Source organism: Pistacia vera, unplaced genomic scaffold, assembly GCF_008641045.1.
Source record: "Pistacia vera cultivar Batoury unplaced genomic scaffold, PisVer_v2 Contig309, whole genome shotgun sequence".
NCBI classification, from domain to species: Eukaryota; Viridiplantae; Streptophyta; class Magnoliopsida; order Sapindales; family Anacardiaceae; genus Pistacia; species Pistacia vera.
Genome location: NW_022196123.1, coordinates 924,519 through 933,697, shown reverse-complemented (window position 1 = coordinate 933,697; position 9,179 = coordinate 924,519). Strand labels below are relative to the sequence as shown.

Genomic DNA, 9,179 nt, shown 5'->3' with positions numbered 1-9,179 from the left:
ATGTAGGTAGAAGTAATCTAGTGATATAAGAACGCCTATGGGGAGATTGATTTTGCTTGTCACTACAGCAGGTGGTACAGTCCAACTAGCACTGTGGAATGATTTGGGATACATGGTAATACATATTTTCATTTTCTTTATATAAGAAGATATGAAATTATAGTAGTAATTTAAATAGAACGAAGTTACATAAGTAGACCATCAAGGCATAATGAAAGCCAAAATCCAATGGGGAGTGCAGTATCCTATGCAGTAATAAAATGTGTTAAGCTTGATTGCTGAAGCTATTTGATTTTGACAATTAAAGTTATTGCTTCTTTTTTATTTTTGGGTAAGTAGGCTTTTATAGAAAGGGGAAAAAATGTACAAAAGGCTTAAAAGTCGGCCAACCTAACTCAGGACAAGCCCTGGGTTAGTAAAGTTATTGCTTCCCATATGCCATGAAGGATTTTCTGGAGTTATGACAAGAAATTTCAGTGCGCCATTAACTACAGGGAGGTTCAATTTTTAAGCTGATGGAAATGATGCTTTTTTAAAGCAATTTTCGTTTTTGGGCTCCAATGTTATACGAAACATAATCTTCTCTCTTTTTTAATTTAAATGACAATTTTCTAATTCTAATTTTTGATTCAGGTCAATTTTTATGAGTAAGACTAGACTTCTCAGGTAGACAGACAAGCTTTGTAGTGGGCACAGTGGATTTATCTCTTTGAGACAATTCTATTTCTAAGAACTCAGGTGGACTCATCCTAATCTTGTTTTCTCTTTCTTGAAGAGGTTTGTGCATAAATTTATGTGCTTTATGACCTTCATTCTAAATGCTTCCTCTTAACTATCTAGTTCCATATGGGAATTTGGAGTTCTCATATGACTATTTAATGGCAATTTGCTGATTTTGAACTTCAAAGTTCCAACCTAAAGATCAATATGATGTGATAAAAACAAGTAATCAATTGCATAAAGTTTTAAGCTCTAAATCATTAAATCGATAAAGATTAATTGACAAAATTTTTGAACAACATGCAGATATTGCATCGTGTCTCTTTTCACTATTCTCACTTAATGCACCTTGTTTCTCTCCTTAATAAATATCAGTGCTCTTGATTTTTTAATCTTTATATATATTTTTTTTTTGTGTCTAGGTAATAGAACCATTTTTACCCCTATCCTGGTATTGAGCCTGAACCATTTGAAGAATGTGAGTACCTGGTTCATGTATTTTTTTTCATCTTAGTTTTGGTAGACAAAGGATGTGGATGTTTGGAGTCCATTTGTTTTGTTTGCTTGGAATAAGAAAAACTTTTGCTGCTTCTATGTCTGAAATTTTTATTTGCCTTACTTTCTTGTTACATATTTTACTTCCGGTCAAAATGTTGTCTCAATTGACTTCCTAATCAAGCTAATGGTGAAGCTAAAATTTTGGACCAACTATTTGAAAAGTTGTATGTTTCCAGGCTATTGCCTAGACGGTCTGTTACTGGGTTTTGTGTTTTTGTTGGAGGAGATCTTATTTCTTGGAAAAGTAAGAAACAATCGGTTGTAGCTAGATCAAGTGCAGAGTCTGAGTATCGAGTTATGGCACAAGTTACTTGTGAGCTTATATGGACAAGACATCTTGTTAGAGAAATTGGGTTTTGTCACACCACTGTGCCCACTACAAAGCTTGTTTGTCTACCTGAGAAGTCTAGTCTTACTCATAAAAATTGACCTGAATCAAAAATTAGAATTAGAAAATTGTCATTTAAATTAAAAAAGAGAGAAGATTATGTTTCGTATAACATTGGAGCCCAAAAACGAAAATTGCTTTAAAAAAGCATCATTTCCATCAGCTTAAAAATTGAACCTCCCTGTAGTTAATGGCGCACTGAAATTTCTTGTCATAACTCCAGAAAATCCTTCATGGCATATCGGAAGCAATAACTTTACTAACCCAGGGCTTGTCCTGAGTTAGGTTGGCCGACTTTTAAGCCTTTTGTACATTCTTTCCCCTTTCTATAAAAGCCTACTTACCCAAAAATAAAAAAGAAGCAATAACTTTAGTTGTCAAAATCAAATAGCTTCAGCAATCAAGCTTAACACATTTTATTACTGCATAGGATACTGCACTCCCCATTGGATTTTGGCTTTCATTATGCCTTGATGGTCTACTTATGTAACTTCGTTCTATTTAAATTACTACTATAATTTCATATCTTCTTATATAAAGAAAATGAAAATATGTATTACCATGTATCCCAAATCATTCCACAGTGCTAGTTGGACTGTACCGCCTGCTGTAGTGACAAGCAAAATCAATCTCCCCATAGGCGTTCTTATATCACTAGATTACTTCTACCTACATCCCCATCCTTCAACCTCCGAGAAAGAATACCCACAAGGTGAAGTAGAGCTTCTTTATTACCTTCATGTCCACAAATTTCAGGAGCCAATGACCGTGCCAACTTATTGTAGATCACCATCCTATGCTAAACAAGCAATCTCTTCTTTTTCATCTCCTTCGAGTTCATCATACCTGCAGCACAATTGAGTAGATCAACCGAGCCATTCTTTGCTTCTTTTTGGAGTCCCACCCGCCGACCAATTAAAAAGCACCTCCTTGTTAGATACTTTACCACAATATAAGCTTTCATGTTTCTCCAAAATTAAATTTAGGAAATAAGCAATTTTTTTTCACAAACTGTTCATAATTGAAAACAACGAAACTATTTTGTGATGCATGAATTGCTCACTAATGGTAATTAAGTACTGGAGATGGGTTACTCATCATAATTTTCTTGAAAGAAGTGACAGAGATGGCCTCCAAGTATGTATCTGCAACTAAGCCGGCAAAAACTGCTCTAACTAGAGTAAGGAATAGGAAGAAAGATTTCTGGTAATTCAATGACATGACCTTAAGGTACCTATGACCACACAAAAAGAGAGAGTAAAAGCTAAGACGAAGATTTACAATTCTAGTAGGGAGTAGGCCAAGACGAAGATGTGATTATGGCTATTAAAGACTTCTTCAAAAAGGGAAAACTTCTTAGGAAGGTACCTTAAGGTCATGTCATTGATAATGCTTCAATTGCTCTTATTCCCAAGTGTGATAATGCTTCTTTGTGTAAGGACTATCGGCCCATTTCTTGTTGCAACATAATTTATAAATGTATCACCAAAATCATCGCAAATAGAATTAAGAGTGTTTTACCTCTCTTCATTGATCTGGCACAAGCAGCCTTTGTTGGTGATAAGAGAATAGGAGATAATATCCTCTTATACCAAGAGCTGGTGCACAACTACAATTTAGCTTCGGCCAAGGAAAAAAGGTATGCCTTGAAAGTTGATTTAATGAAGGCTTATGACTCGGTTAATTGGAAGTTTCTCTTAAAAGTCCTAAAGAATTTTGGATTCCTGAGTGTTCTTGTCAATTGGATATCCAAATGCATCACAACTCCTAGGTTCTCGTTGATTATCAATGGGGAGTCGGTGGGTTTTCTTTGGGAGCTCTAGGGAGCTGAGACAAGGAAATCCCTTATCCCCTTGTTTGTTATTGCTATGGAGGTTCTCTCTCGGCTCTTGAATAGAGTGGCGGCTAATCCGAGTTTTAGTTTTCATTGGAGATGCAAGAAAATGGGGCTGACTCATCTTTGTTTCGCGGGTGATCTCATGCTTTTGTGTGAAGTTGAAGGTACTTCTCTGTCTCTCTTTAAGAATGCTTTAATTACCTTTGAAAGTTGGTCCAAATTGAGTGCAAATCCCGATAAGAGCAATATCTTCCTTTCTGGTGTAAGTGACAATGAAAAGATGGAGCTCTTAAGTTTGATAGGATTTGCCGAGGGTAGTCTTCCCATCAAATACTATGGGATACAAAATTAGGCAACCATTGTCATTGCCTGCTCTCATGGACCTAGAAAAACCGTGCAGCTTTAGTGCGCAAACTGATGGAGGTTGGCACTAAATAAGCCTGAAAATAAATCACAAACACTCGAAAAACTCTTTATATTTGCTTGGAATGAAGGCTTGTGATGTTATCAAATGAGCCTTATCGTTATTGCAACACAACTAGTTTGTTGGAAGGTCCAGGTACTTGCTTGGTCAAGCAAAGTATGTTAATACATAATGAGATAAATATGCTCATGTATTCTACAGTACAGTAACATATATACAGCTGGAATAACAAAAGTTACTAATATTGGTGTTGTTCCCACCATTCTCGACGTGCAACTCTGCTTTCTACCCAAAAGATAAACTTCTAGATTCCAGGGCATCAAACTTGGACCATGGCTGCATCCCAAGGTTCCTTAACAGTAGCACATCAGATGCTTTTATTTGAAATTAGGTTTTGCATCCACTGGGAAGTTTGGTGCATGTATCTCGATGTTCTAGTATATCCACTTAGGATTTATATTAGCACACCACTCTGACAGAGTTGTATATCTTGACATATTTCCCAGCTGTGTTGTTCCAGCTATTGTCAATTTCCATAACCTTCTGCACAGTACTGTTCCATTCATCTGGTTCTGCATAGAAACGAAGTGACTAAAACTTATGAAGCATAATATTTTGCTCCCCTACATGAGATGTAATACAGACACTATTTTAGTTCACTATCAATTTAAATGAGGTTTAGTATCATTGTTAGTGTTTGTTTTTGAAAATGAAACAAAAAAGTTAATTTTGTATCTTAAAAAATTAAATATGCCTTCATTATCATTTTCTGAAAATAGTATTTGAAAATCAAAACAAAACGACTTTACCATGTTTTCCTTGTTTTCTTAATTTTGGTTTACACATGTTTTCTCCTATTTCTCCGTTTTGGTATTTCGAAATGAAAGTGGTTTGTGAACAAAAATTATGCATTTTCCACTGAGAAAAATGTAGAAAACAGAAATGGAAAAGAATGCAGCCTTGACTAACTTAAGAAGAAATGACAGGTTTTTGACTGTTTTGAAGATAGACGGAACCAGTGATTACTTCCACAAAACCTTAAGCCAGGTTATAAAACCAGTATCTAAATTAGTCTGGCAACGAAGGAAAAGTTCTCAGTATTCATGAGATACTAATATCTGGATCCAAGGCTCATCCACCTCATTATTTAGCAATAACGCGCAAGCAATCAAAAGTCAACAGCCATGTATAGGTAACTATTCGCTATGCTTAGATTGATTTTGGTGGTAAAGAATAATTTGTTAACTGCATGACGTGAATATATTTTAAGTCCGGTGTAAATTTAACTTACTGTCTCTGTAGTATCTAAATGCCCTGTCTAGAGCCGAATTTAAGGATCCTTCCTCTATTCCTTCAAAGACAAACCTGGAAAAAGAAGGAAAAAAAAGGGTTAAACATGTTGCGAATGTTAATTTAGAGCATCAACAAATTTTAGAAAAATGAGAACAGAAGCAATTTCATTCTATCAATCAAGAAAATTCATGAAGAAAGAGACAGGAAAAGTCGAACAAATTTCAATGTCAATGAATCTTGCAGAATTTCATCTCACATGAGCCATTAATAACCCAGCTTTTGAATTTACAGTATATATAAACAATAAATTGATGTATTACACTACTGTTATATTATAATAAGCTTCATTTGAACATTCCTGCAAAATATCTATTATAAAGCCCAGCTTAATAAATTCCTGCATAAAAGAACTTTCTTTTATCATTTGAACATTTTTTTTTTAACACAAACACAAAGACATCCACCCACTTTATGTTAAAGAAAACAGATTGTGGCCTCAGTTTAGTTTTTGACAATGCATCAAGGTAGATTATATTTATAGAGCTATTCACAGAGTGTTCATGTCCATGAACACTTGTTAGGAAGAATTCAACAGTATCAAGAAAAAAAAAATCAAGAATTATAGAGCATACCCATTGGCCATCTCATGGTTTGACAAGTCATCCATGTCAAAGACGGTGTCTACAAGACCACCAGTCTTTCTAACAACTGGGACCTGAAACAATATTTTATTCCAAATGAGGCCATCTGCAAACTGTTAGTATATCCTGATAGCATATATTATTTAACTATTCTCAATATGATATTGTTTCGATGGAATGCAGATAGTTGGAGCTTAAAAATATTTGGATTTAAGGTTAGGTTTTCGGGATTAGTGGTATCTAAACTAGATGTTAGATTCAGTTTGAAAAAAAGGTTTATAATTCGAATTCCTCCACTAAATTAATTAAATTATAATAAGTTGTACTTGTATTTTTGTTTCATTGAAATGACATGCCAGTTGATTAGATTAATACCACCTTACATGAGATACTACTATTGGAACCTTATCTAAAGTTTAGTTTAGAGATTAATGGAGTATCTAAATTTCAATACAAGCAGCAAATCATGTCTAGGCAAAATGGTATTGTGACTAGCAAAGACAATTGAGAAAAAAAGTTAAATAAATGGAACAAAAGATACATATTACAATTACTTATTGCTACTGTAAATTATTTGGTGTTCATTGCTTCTTATGAGAAAAAAAAATAAAAAATTGTGCATTATTTTTGTGCAATCTAATCACTCAAATGAGTGCATACCGCTCCATAATGCATTCCAATCATTTGGGCAAGGCCACATGGTTCATATATGGATGGAACTAACACCATGTCTGCTGCAGCATAGAGCATGTGGGATAGCTCCTCACTGAATAACAAAGTCAATCACAAACAAGAAAAGGATATCCCATCAATAACAAAGTAAGGGTATTTAAATTGAGACATCAAAGCTTCAATAAGGATTACATGCTGCCTAAAAATACGTAAACTCAAAACTCTGAGAAAACAGTAGTATTAGCAACTGCAATATGAGCAAGTTTAGGAACAGCAAGTATAGTATTTGATTACAAGGAGAATCACCTATACATCAGTAAGATCTGGATACTTGAACCTTGATTATGCTACAAAAGATTAATAAACAGAAGTTGGTCAGTCTTCTTATTATTATTAATTTTTTGTACTAAAAAAAATAGCAGCAAAAATTTTCAAGTATCCAAAAGTATATTAACACCAAGAAATCCAAGCAATAACTACACATGGTTTTGGTTGAGTAAAAGACCAAGAAGTAGAAAGGTTTATAACAAACATTGAAACAAATGAGTTCACTATTGTCATCTCAAGGGATACAAATTCTAAAATTTAGATGGCTATCNTTGAGAAATGTTGTGAGACTATGTTTGAATAATGTGATTAATTGTTAAATGTTGCCTTGAAAATGTTGATGAATTCACATTAGCGAAAGTTTTATTGTTACTAAATGCGGGAAGTTTTGTTTGCATTTGGTGGAGATGAATTCTGATGTGGATGATGAGTAGTTGAAATGAGAAACGAAAAATGTGTCGAAATTGTTGGTTTTTGAGAAACATTATGAAATCACATGTTTACCCATTTTCTTTATATAAGTATTATGATTTTTAAATATGCCTTTTATAAAGAAGAAAAACATAAGTTTTATGAGAAAAGTGAGGATTGAGAAAGTAGAGATAAATGATTTTCAAACCAACGTAGTACCCGTCCCTCCCATATTATGTGATGACTCTGTGCATGCGTATGATTGGTCATTTGTTGGCCCAAGTGGGTCGAAGGCCCGAGCGAGGCTGATATCGCTAGACAAGATTTGATTATGCCGGCCCAGGCGATGCATGGTCTTGCTGGGTCGAAGGCTTGAGCGGCATCCGATTCCACCTACCAGGATTTGATTGTGTTGGACTTGAGCGTGCGAATTCCACCGAGTTCAAAGGCTTGAGCGATGTTTGATTCGGTCTAGCAGGATGGATTTAGCATTCAATCCGCGCGATGTTAGATCTTACTAGGTTGGATGGGTTGACTTTTGGGTACTAGTTGTGGTGAGAGTTTTCAGTGATTAGTATTAGATCTGTTTTTTAGTTAAGAATAGAAAACAGTTTTCAGTATTTAATGGTAAGGTAGTATCCAACTTAGAGGTTTTCAGTATAGTAAAATCTACAGTATTTAATTTAAAATTCAGTTATCAGCATAAATTTTTCAGTATTCAAAAATCAGATATCCATGCATAGTTTTTAGAAATTGGTTTTTAGTTTCATATAATCAAAATAGGTATCATTTATTAATACTAGTTTCATGAGACTAATTCAAACATTTGAAATATGATTTTAGTAATGTTGTTTTAAAGGCATGAGAAAATTGAGATACATGAGTATTAATTTGCAAGCATGAATATTGTTTGTACGTTCTAAAATGTCATTCCATAATTAAGCATTCATTGAGTGATGATGTGGATGTTTGCAGTATGATTTCTTTTTATAGATTTTCAGAATCAGATTCAATTTTTAGTATTAGTAAAACCATGGATTAATTGCGTTAATCACAATTGCACGAAGTCTCTGTTATGTACATGACATTCATAGAGCATTATTTCTTTTCAGAGATACATGACTGCATTTGATGTTTTGATGTTTGCAACACGACCTTTCAGAGTAATTATTTTTCAGAGTTATAAGTGTTCCTTCGAGTGATGACATAGATTGGTTGCAACATGATTTTTTTAGAAAAAACTGTTTACAGAAGCATGAGCATGTACAGTTATATTGTAAGGGTTTGAGAAAATTGCAAACATGTTTATTTGAAAGTGTTTTTGGTAAGCATGAAAAATCATTGTTGTATAAAAGCTTTTCAGAAGGATGTTTTTATCCAATCCCACACTCATTGAGTATTTTAGCTCACCTATTTTTAGAATGTTTTTTCCCCAGGTTCAGGAAGATCGTGTTGGGGAGTGATTCCTTTGGAGGTTAGGCCCACATGTCATCGTCTCATCATGTGTGTAAAATGTCATGTTTGTTCGGTAGCGGATTATGTTTTATTTCATATGTTTATCTCGTGTGACTGATTTTAACAGATATGAAAATTTGATACCTCACTCTTCAGGTTTCATAAAATGAATGTGCCATGTGTTTAGATTTTCAAATACGTTTATATTATATGGAATGTTTTTAATGACAAATTAAGAGAATGTTTTTATGAGAAGCATATCTGGAAAACATTTTTTTTTTTTAAATTATTTATGGGTTTTCACGGTTTTTCACATGGTACGACTTGGTCATCCAAGTCTTATAAGTGCGTTCAGAGCTTATAGGATAGGAAGGGTTGAGGCGAGTTGTGTCAGGCTCACCGAGGGCTATTTAAACAAGCTTTTGGGCCATGTAAGTCTACAAGTTCTTGGAC

At 34.2% G+C, this 9,179-nt stretch overlaps 2 long non-coding RNA genes across 2 annotated transcripts; both read right to left on the bottom strand.

The window, feature by feature from the left end:
• Positions 1–4,278: 4,278 nt before the first annotated feature.
• On the bottom strand, positions 4,279–5,896 carry LOC116136050. The gene is made up of 3 exons (XR_004128971.1): positions 5,853–5,896; positions 5,219–5,292; positions 4,279–4,499 (listed from the first exon to the last, which is right to left on the bottom strand). It is a non-coding gene; the product is annotated as an uncharacterized LOC116136050 (long non-coding RNA).
• Positions 5,897–5,904: 8 nt separating this feature from the next.
• Positions 5,905–6,857, bottom strand: LOC116136051. Its single transcript, XR_004128972.1, has 3 exons — positions 6,840–6,857; positions 6,522–6,627; positions 5,905–5,935 (listed from the first exon to the last, which is right to left on the bottom strand). It is a non-coding gene; the product is annotated as an uncharacterized LOC116136051 (long non-coding RNA).
• Between the last annotated feature and the right edge of the window lie 2,322 nt (positions 6,858–9,179).